The following is a 10,170-nucleotide window of genomic DNA, read 5'->3' on the forward strand; positions in this document are numbered from 1 at the left end:
TGGGTAGGAGTGAATTCCGTCTTGCACCCCATGTCCCCAGCCATTCACCCAGTCTTACCCCTGAAATGGGAGGCCTGTTGAGTCGGCGAACTAGAGCCACTCTCACCCATGCAAATCTAAGGATAATTCCGAATAAACAGGAGTTCATGGTTAGCTCAGGATTAAAACCGAGTTACCTAGGTTATCGAATGAAAAGAAAATCAGTCTCAACAGTAAACGACTTTATAAAGTGAGAGTGGTTTTCTTCATGATCCGATCTTATGCAATACTCATTGCATAGGACGCCCCCACTCACATGTCTCCACATGCACAATTTAGTGATCACATTGTTTATATCATATACAAAAGTGGGCCGCATCCATAGTGTCCCCAGAATAAGGTACTCAGCCTTATCCTTATACTATAGATCATTTTGACTATATACTTGAACTTGATCCACTCTTATGTCTCTACATATAGTTCAAGTAATCATACTATAGCCAGAGTGTTCTTAGTTTATTGGATTTAGATTAATGATCGTAAAGTTCACTTTATTCAATAACAATTTATTACTGAAAAAACATCAATAATAACTTTATTGAAAATAGAATATATCTTTGTTTACAAACTATGAGTTTTAGGACATAAAACCCAACAAAACTACCTCAGATTTATGACCCAAATTACATCTAAATATGATAAACTTTATAAGAGATCTTATTTTATGATGTTTCAAAGTCGTTAGAGCATGTTTAGGGCTAGGCCAAAATTTAGGTATAAAATGACCAAAATATCGCTAGTGGTCTTTAAGAAAAACCTATTTACAAGGACATAAAAATTTTCTCAAGATTTCAACAAGTTTGGAAAAGTTTGAAAACCTAAATGAAGAATATGGGATAAATGACCAAAATGTCCTTACGAGGACGTTGAGAAGTTTACAAAACCATAAGGATTTCTCAATGTTATAAGAGACTAGAGCATGACCTAAGGGTTATACAAGATCTCAAAGGTTCTAAAATACTAACGGAAAAGATAAAGTCACCTTTAATGACCGAGAACCAAGATTCAAGATCCTTCTAGAATTTTCAAGGGACACGTTATGACTTTATAGTACTTTGGATCAACTTAGGCATAAAATTATGAAATGTTCATGATATAAGGAAAAGTTCTAGAATGCCCGTATCAAATAACCCCGAGAATTATGCACTTTAATAAATCCCTTCAAGGCCTTGATGTTAATAAAGAACCATGATATGAGCGTGTTGTGAATTTATGTTATGCGTAGAGTTAGTTCTTAATTTTCAAGAATCAGGATGCTCCCCTAAGTCGAGAAGAACTCTAGACTCGTTCTTGAATTTGAAGTAATCATAATGCTGCCTTAAGTTAAGCTTTAGGGTTAGCCCTTCGTTTTCATGAAACTAGGGAGCTACCCAACTGATGAACTCATAGTTAGCCCTGGATTTTTTAAATTATCACGATACTACCTCATGATAAGATTTAGGGTAATTATTAACTTTCAAAAAATTAGGTGGCTATCCCACCACAAGGGGAGTCTTGCATATATATTTCAAACTATGGCGCTTGGAATGTATGAAGTCTTCGGCATATGTATCCAGAATATGCCGCTTGAAACATATAAAGCATTGGCCATAGGTTTTCAAACTACGTCACTTGAAACATATGAAGTCTTGGGTGAAGGTTTAAGATTACACTGCTTGGAACGTAAGAAGCCTTGGGTGTAGGTCTCATACTACATTGTAGGGAACACATCAAGTCCTAGATACAGGTTTTGACTACGTTGCTTGAAACACATAAAGCCTTGGACGTATGTTCAGACTGAACCTACAAGTGGACTACTTACTAAATCTTTGTATTCATTTAAGTTCTCTCATATTTCTCTGGTGATAAAAAGGAGCGGGTCAAGGATAGATGCAGATCTAGAGCAGGTTCCATATAAAGCCCCACGGTTTTCTTTTTTTTTTTTTAATTGTTTTAAGTTGTTCCTAACCCAATGTATCGAAACTGTATTTTGTTTCAAATAAAATGTATTTATATTTTGTTTTAAATTCGAAAAATGTTACCGTCATTTTACTTCACCTTTTATGTTTTAAAGATAGTACCAACTCGAGCCAAAAATTAGAGTCTTGACACTTATATAGCTAGAAAATACATGTTTAAGGCATTGGATGAACTGAGATAAACACATCATATGTGTCATCTGCAAATTGCAAGGGTGTTGATTTATGCCGAAGTTATGCTTAGCATAGAGATCCAAGCACCAATTAGCCAAACTTGGTTTGCTCCATGCAAAATGAGTGGAATCATGCCTTTTATGGAATCAAACCCTTCAATCAAGAACACGCGCTTAACTTGCATTGGCAACGTCGGCTTATTTATATCCAATGTGAGAGACCAATTGCCTTAGTTAGAAGAAAGGCGTTCGCGAGAAATAGCTTTCTAAGTAGAATCTGAAATTCCAGCGATTACCAGGTGACCCATTAACTAATATTTCTGACAACTGCTCCGCCCTCGTAACAAGACATTAAGATTCCTTTTATTATATTTATACTATATTACATAAAATTTAATATTATCACATTCCTATACTCCTATAAATACTCAACTATTAAACAAAACAGGCCTATCACAAAATTCTTTTCATACTATATCAAACGTCCCAATAACTTTTGAATTGGGATTAGGCATCAACCTCTGTTTCTTTGATCCGCATGTCGTCCACATCTAGGGCATCATTGTCATGGCAAATGGGTAGCCATCCCAAATCTTGATTCGCCTTGCATGCAAGAACAAAGTTTGCAGTTCAAGAGTACAACAATCAATATAGGAAAAATTTGACATATTAATACACATTTGAAGCTTGATATTTGGAAGTTGATGCACGAAGTGTAAAGTACCGTCTCCATATTCAAGTGGTATGAGGCTGTGGACGTATCAAAAAGTATGAAGCTATTGTGCTCGAATGTAACTCTGACGGCAAAAGAGACAAGATACTTGGATCATTCAAGCGTGCATGTTAAAGAAGTGATTAAACTTACTTTTAAAGTTGTCATATCTATGTCATTCATTATGAGAATAAGTCGTATAAGTAATCCTCTCTATGTGCCAAAACTATATGTATCATTAATCACGATCTTACATTTCTACCAACATTTCTATTAAATTATATAAATTAGTTCATGATAGTCAACTTTGTCACACGTGGGCAATTTAAGAGTTATTTGAACATCAAATAATAATAATAATAATACATATTTTTTTAAAAAGGGTTACCTTAACAAAATTTCACCCCACATATTGTATTTTTAAATTTTATGGTATTATTTTAAATTTTTTATGTTACAATTAATTAGTGGACATTAGATATGATGGACATAAGAGTTGCAACTTTTCAATTGACCAAGGTTCCTTTATATTTCTTGTGTTTAGATTTGTTGTTAGAGTTATTCAAATAGTTTACATTTCTTGTGTTTAGATTTGTTGTTAGAGTTATTCAAATAGTTTTGATTCAACAATCTTGTGGAGTGATTTAAATCATGAAGGTAATCAGTTCCAAAACCTTCCCTTGATTTGATTCCTTATCGTATTTTTAGGTCCTTGGATATTTTAGATTGAAAAGTCTCGTTCTTCAACAAGATTTTTGGATTGAAATCCCAAAAGTTTCATAATACCTACATTAGTCGTTCTTGGGTGTCGTGGAAGTCTACTAGGTTTCTAGGGCAGCTAGACGGCTTATGCATGGACTCACGACTCCATAATAATATAGATCAACTCCTCAAATCTAGCTTAGTCCAAGAGCACTAGGGTCTATACTCACTAACTGCCGCTCACGATCTTACGATGCTCAGCCTACTAGAAGCATCCTGACGTAATTTATCGTCTAGCCAAATTGACTTTAGCGCCCTAGTCTTATCTCATCGTTGTTGTCTACGTTCTACAAGAAGAGCACAACATCAACAGTTGGAGCTAACATACAACTTTTCATGCAAACAAACAAACACGCTTAATAGGGAAATAACGTCCTTCAATCACTCAAAGCGTAGATCATAATATCGAAGTCATGAATGCACAGAACAATCAGTGTTGCATCTAGGACTCGTTCGGAAACTCTCACACTGCCTGCGTTGACTCTATGAATAGCCAACAATAACTTGTCCGCAGGTGTGAATACTATAAAGGTGAACTCTAAAGGCTCAATCTCTAGGTGGGGATGCTCAACAAACCTCTCGGAAAAAAATGAGTGCATAGAACCAAAATCAAACAATGTAAAGATGACAAAAAATGGACTGTATACCTGTGACCATTATGTCGAGCTCATCAAACTTATTGGCTATTGTTGCAGGGGCTACAACTCACTTCTTCTACTAATGCTAATCTCCCCGACCTCTCTGATTCTACCCTATAGGTCGGTTTGCCTTCTAGAATTTCTTTTAAAGGTTGTCGGCAACACGATGGTCTGGCTTGCCACAATAGAAACATATAATTGTTTCCACCAGACATTCACCTTCTACTCTTGGGCGTTGACCAATCAGTTCTCATTCTTCTATTAGGAGCCATGATTTATAGGTAGATAGAAACTTTTGGGTCATTACTGTTAGAAAACATTCATACAACTAAAGAGAGGAATAAACCAACTTACTCATTATTCAACTTGTTACAGAATATATATATATATATAGACAGAATAGTCACACTAACCGCTAGTAACTACCCTTAACCGATAGTAACTACCCTTAACCGATAGTAACTACCCTTAACCGCTAGTAACTACCCTTAACCGCTAATTACTTCCCTCAACTGACATAATTTGAAATACAAACAGTAAATACAAATAAATTACCGTTAATACAAGATTAAATAAACTAACAAATCATCCCCTTAATCTTGTATTTCGATCTTCACATTCTTACATTCTTCAAATCAATTCTTTCAGTAAACGTCCTAACCATATTCCTTGACAAGCAGCTGACGTCGCCACAATATACTCCGCTTCCCAAGATGAAAGCTGCCGCAATTATCTCCGCCTTCCTTCTTCTCTGTCTTCCTTTCAATGGGCAACTGCTTTTCATCGACAGTTTTAATTACCTGTTCTACTTGTCCGGCCAATGGCTTTTCCTCAACAAGTTTAATTACCTGTGTCACCTCAATTGCACTGCCGGAAACAATGGCCTCCTTCTCCTTCTCCGCTTTCGTTTCTCCGGCGACCTGTTTTTCAATAGCACCGCCATTGTTTCCGTCCTCCTTCTCCTTCTTCTCGTCGTCACAGTCCTTCTCTTTTATCTCCTTTACTTTCGCTACCTCCGTTTCCACATTCTGGACCTCTGCCACAACGCCATCGCTCTTCTCCTCGGATTCAAACTTCACAGTGCCAACGATTTTCTCGCCCTCGCTCTTCTTCTCTTCTCGCTTCTCTGTTTTTTCCTCCGATTCAATCTTCACAGAGCCATCGATTTTCTCCACATCGATCATCTTCTCTGTTTTTTTCACAGACGCAGCCTTCACATCTCCACGTCCTTTTATCTCTACAAGTGATCCATCTCTGAATTTCACCATGCCGGTCACTGACTCGTTCAATTCCGAGAACCAACTTCGACAACCAGTCATGTGATTACTGGCTCCCGTATCTAGGAACCGAATGTTGTTTTTCTTCTCAATTTCTTTCGGGACAATCTTCTCTTCATAAAGAGACATTTCCGTCAACTCTGGTGAACCGAGAGTTCGGACTTCACAAACTTGTGCTGTAAGTAAGGCTGGCTCATCCTCATCACTTTGCGTCTCAGCCAAGTGCGCCTGATCCTCCCATTTCTTCGATCTACAGTCGGATGCATAATGGTCCTCCCTTTTCTTCGATCTACAGTCGGATGCATAATGGCCAATCTTTTGGCAATTATAACACTTCACCTTCCGTCATTCTGAGACATAGTGGCCTAGGCCTTGACAATTGTAGCATCTTACCTTGCTCTTGTCAGCCTTCTTCTCTTGATGAAACGAGTCGTTTCCACGACCATGACCTCTCCCTTTCCAGCGACCACTGCGACCTCGCCCTCGGCTATGGCCTCCATTGTCGCTACGTTTTTTCTCTTTCCATTCTCCTTGAGTCAATAAGACGTGCTCAGCATTCTCTTTGTTGCCACCGATCCGTTCCTCGTATGCTTTAAGACGACCGATGACTTCCTCCATGGTCATCACCTTTAAATCGGCAAATTGCTCTATTGCCGATGCGATATGAAGAAACTTAGGAGGTACTGAGCGGAGAAATTTTTTCACCAAGTATGCCTCTTCAAACTTGTCTCCAAAAGTACGTATTTTATTAACGACTTCTGTCAACCTTGCTGCATAATCATCAATAGTCTCGGACTCCTTCATATTCATAGTTTCAAACTCAATCTTCAGAGTTTGGATCTTTGCCTCCTTTACACGTTCAGCACCGAGATGAATAGTTTTTAGTGTCTGTCATGCTTCCTTTGCTGTCTCTTTCTCTGCTAACAAAAACAACATCTCTTCAGGGATTGTTTGATAGATAGCTGCTAAGGCCATTTGATCCTTCCTTTCATCAAGACTATCCAGAGACTCAGTTGATTCGATTGCGTCCCACACCCCTTGAGCACGCAAATAGACCTTCATCTTCATAGCCCATGCTGAGTAGTTGGTTCTCGATAACGTCGGGTATTGGAGTGATACCAGACCTTCCTTTGTTGCAGTCTTCGACGACATGATCTTTGGCATGTAACCACGCTCTGATACCAAATGTTAGAAAACACTCATACAACTAAGAGAGACAATAAACCAACTTACTCATTATTCAACTTGTTACAGAATACATATATAGACAGAATAGCCACACTAACCGCTAGTAACTACCCTTAACCGATAGTAATTACCCTTAACCGCTAGTAACTACCCTTAACCGCTAGTAACTACCCTTAACCGCTAATTACTTCCCTCAACTGACATAATTTGAAATACAAACAGTAAATACAAATAAATTACAGTTAATACAAGATTAAATAAACTAACAATTACCACACAGACACGTCAATCATGATTGATTAACAATCCAAATACACTTTAGGCTCACTAGATACCTTCTCATAAAAGCTTATTCTATAATTGAAGTTCAAATAATTTACTTGGTGATGGCAAGGTGTGTCGACAAGCTGAGCCATAGAAATTTACGATTCACTACATAAAACCAAAGTATACAAGACTTAAACCTCGAAACCTTTGATGTCAATCTGTCACAACCCATTGAAGTTTCGAAAACACGGGCCATGACTAAGAGACTATGCAAAAGTGAACACATGAAAACAAAACTAGTGAAACTAATGAAATATTACGTGAAAATTAAAGTCATACAATACCTTTGTTAAAACCAGTGCAAAACGTTACAAAATGAGTGATGTTTAATTTATTCACAAAATGGAGGAATGGGAACGAAATACAAAACATATGCAATGACAACCCAAGAAATATAAACAACTTAGACGCCCTAGGTCGACACCCCCTTGTGGCTCAGAGCTTACAAGCTCTCCCTCGCCTCGACCAGCAATATCATACATCTAGAAAAAAAATGAAGAAAGGGGTGGGTATAAAATTACTCAGTAAGTAACCTACTTGTAAGCCCTCATAGTATCCTTAACCTGATAGGTGAGCACGGACTTTTCTCAAGACTCTAGGTAATTTAGGCTTAATTTCTATTGTTATCGAGCAACTGGGGAAGCCCAAAAGTATTGAGCAAATCTCTAGTCGGAAACTTATCCATAGGGATCTGTACAGGTTTTCCAACCTTTCTGCTCTTTGATTTAGGTAGCTTGCTTTGCCTACGTGCAAATGACCAACATCTTGTATTGAGGCACTATCTCATAAAGTTCTAATGGGACAATATGGTGTCTGCTAGTCTGAACATCAACCATTGGAGGTTAGCTGGCAAGCCCTTCCACAGTACCATAAACTCACTCTACTGTGGGGGGGACCAACCCCATGTGCAGGCCAGCTACTGTGTCAACTTTCATGGTCTCACACCCTCTCTTAGGGCGAGTTTACAGCTTAGTAGCCCTCTTCAGGAGACCCTGGCTATTTCCATTAGGTTGGGGCACCTAGTCGTTATGACACACTACCCTAATTGGCCTAGCCTAGCTCGACAGTACTGGTGAGTGGAAAGAGTTATAGAGACGGTTGACACCGTTGAATACTGCTATTAACTTGAAGAGCTACCTTAGTCATTCCTAGGTAATGGAGATATACTAGATTTCTAGGATGGCTATGTGGCTTAATCATGGACTCTAAACACTATGATACTTAGTCTATGATCCTAAGGTGCTTAGTCTATTGAATGCATTTTAGGTAAATGTGAGCATTGTACTTCCAACATCAGCAGAGTACAGTCCGGGAAGGGTTGGATGAGTAGTACTTCTTTACACATGACCCACACACACGCACATAGACCCACTAGGGGGTTTGACTATAGGCTAGCGCACGCTCATGCTGCTAGAAGCCATAAAGGGACAGGACACGAAGATATGTTTGAGATTTCATATTTATTAAGGCAAGTTAGGATCCAAGAAACACCTAAAGGAAACACCTCAAGATTCAAGACTCTTCTAGAACACTCTAAAGAATTCGTTATGACTCTATGACTTTATAGAATAACTCATGCTAGTTATATGTCATATGTTTATGAATGCATGCTACAACTTATGCCTCAAGGAATTATGAACCTTGGAAACTTACAAGATTGAGAACCAAGAACAATACCATACAAACTCTACAACTACCAAGGTAAGAAGAATGCTAGGTACTGTGAGCTTATAAACTTGACTTATTAGAATAAATCACTAACTTATTGAGTAACTTTATGAGAATTGTTATTAGACTCAGTGGAATAAGTTACTAATCTATGTAGCAACTGTATGAGAATTGGTACTAATTGCCAAAGGGTGGACCGAGTTTTGTGGTTGTGACTAAGTTTTATGCTTCAATTATGAAGATGGTTAGTAATTCTTAACTTGAGGAGAAATTTTAGGAAACAATTCAGTGCTTTCTCCACTATAAATTGTCACGATAATATGCTTTTTTTTTTTTTTCACAGCAACAAAGAGAATTAAAAGATGCTTAAGGTTTCCTTTGCTCCAAAAATCTCTCTCCCCTTAAGTTTTTCCTTCGCCTTTTAGACATAATTTTGATCGTGGGTCAAATCCAACAGGTACCACTCAAGGATAAGGGACCAAGGTCCTCAAACTCAAAAACTCAAGAATGCTAGATAGGACTCTAATCATGTTCAATTGTAACCCATGATCTCCCACCAAGCGGTACTTTGAGGGGCTCATGTTTCCTCTTCTAGGTGGGATGCCCTGCACCGTGTTTTCTTTGCAGGATGTCATGTTTGGCCTCATGTTTCCCTCACCTCGATGAGATGTCCTGCACCATGTTATGGGTACTCAAAAATTTGCAGGATGCCATGTTTATATATGCATCGATCACGTGACTTTTATGATCTATCATGGGGAGTAATCTAGGGCAACGATGGAACAAGAAGAGAGTAAGTTAACTTACCCACGAATCAAAAACCTCCTAAGACCTTCCACGATACAGCATGCTTATGACTTAGACTACGCTGCTTGGAACACATGAAGCCTTAAGCTTAGTATTCAAATTATGCCGTTTGGAATGTATGAAGCCTTGGGCAAAGGTATTTAGGTTGTACCACAGGGAAAACCCTAGATGTAGGATTAGACTACATCGCTTGGAACGTAATAATCCTTGGATGTAGGTTTTTAGACTATGTCGCTTGGAACGCATGAAGCCTTGGAATAGGATTTTAGACTGTATCGAAGAGCAAGGCCTAAGGCATGGGTTTAGACTACATCGCTTGGAACGCATGAAGCCTTGGACGTAGGTTGTTTGGTTCATGACTGATACCGTAAATCCTAGAGGGAGTCTCTTGAGAAATGAATCAAAAACAGAATAAGAACCTAGAAAGTACCCAGAACAAGATAAGATCAAGGTATAGAACATGAATCAAGATCCAAGTTCGAAGGACAAGAACTAAGAACCATAGTACTAAGACCCTTAGAGAATAACCAAAGTTTCAAAATCCAAAGACCAAAGTCCTCAGGATAGAGCGTGATAAGAACCCTAAATCCAGAAAAGAACTAAGGGGTCAAAGTATTTACC

This window comes from Cucurbita pepo, chromosome 2 (genome assembly GCF_057944985.1).
Source record: "Cucurbita pepo subsp. pepo isolate OVF chromosome 2, ASM5794498v1, whole genome shotgun sequence".
In the NCBI taxonomy this organism is placed as follows: Eukaryota; Viridiplantae; Streptophyta; class Magnoliopsida; order Cucurbitales; family Cucurbitaceae; genus Cucurbita; species Cucurbita pepo.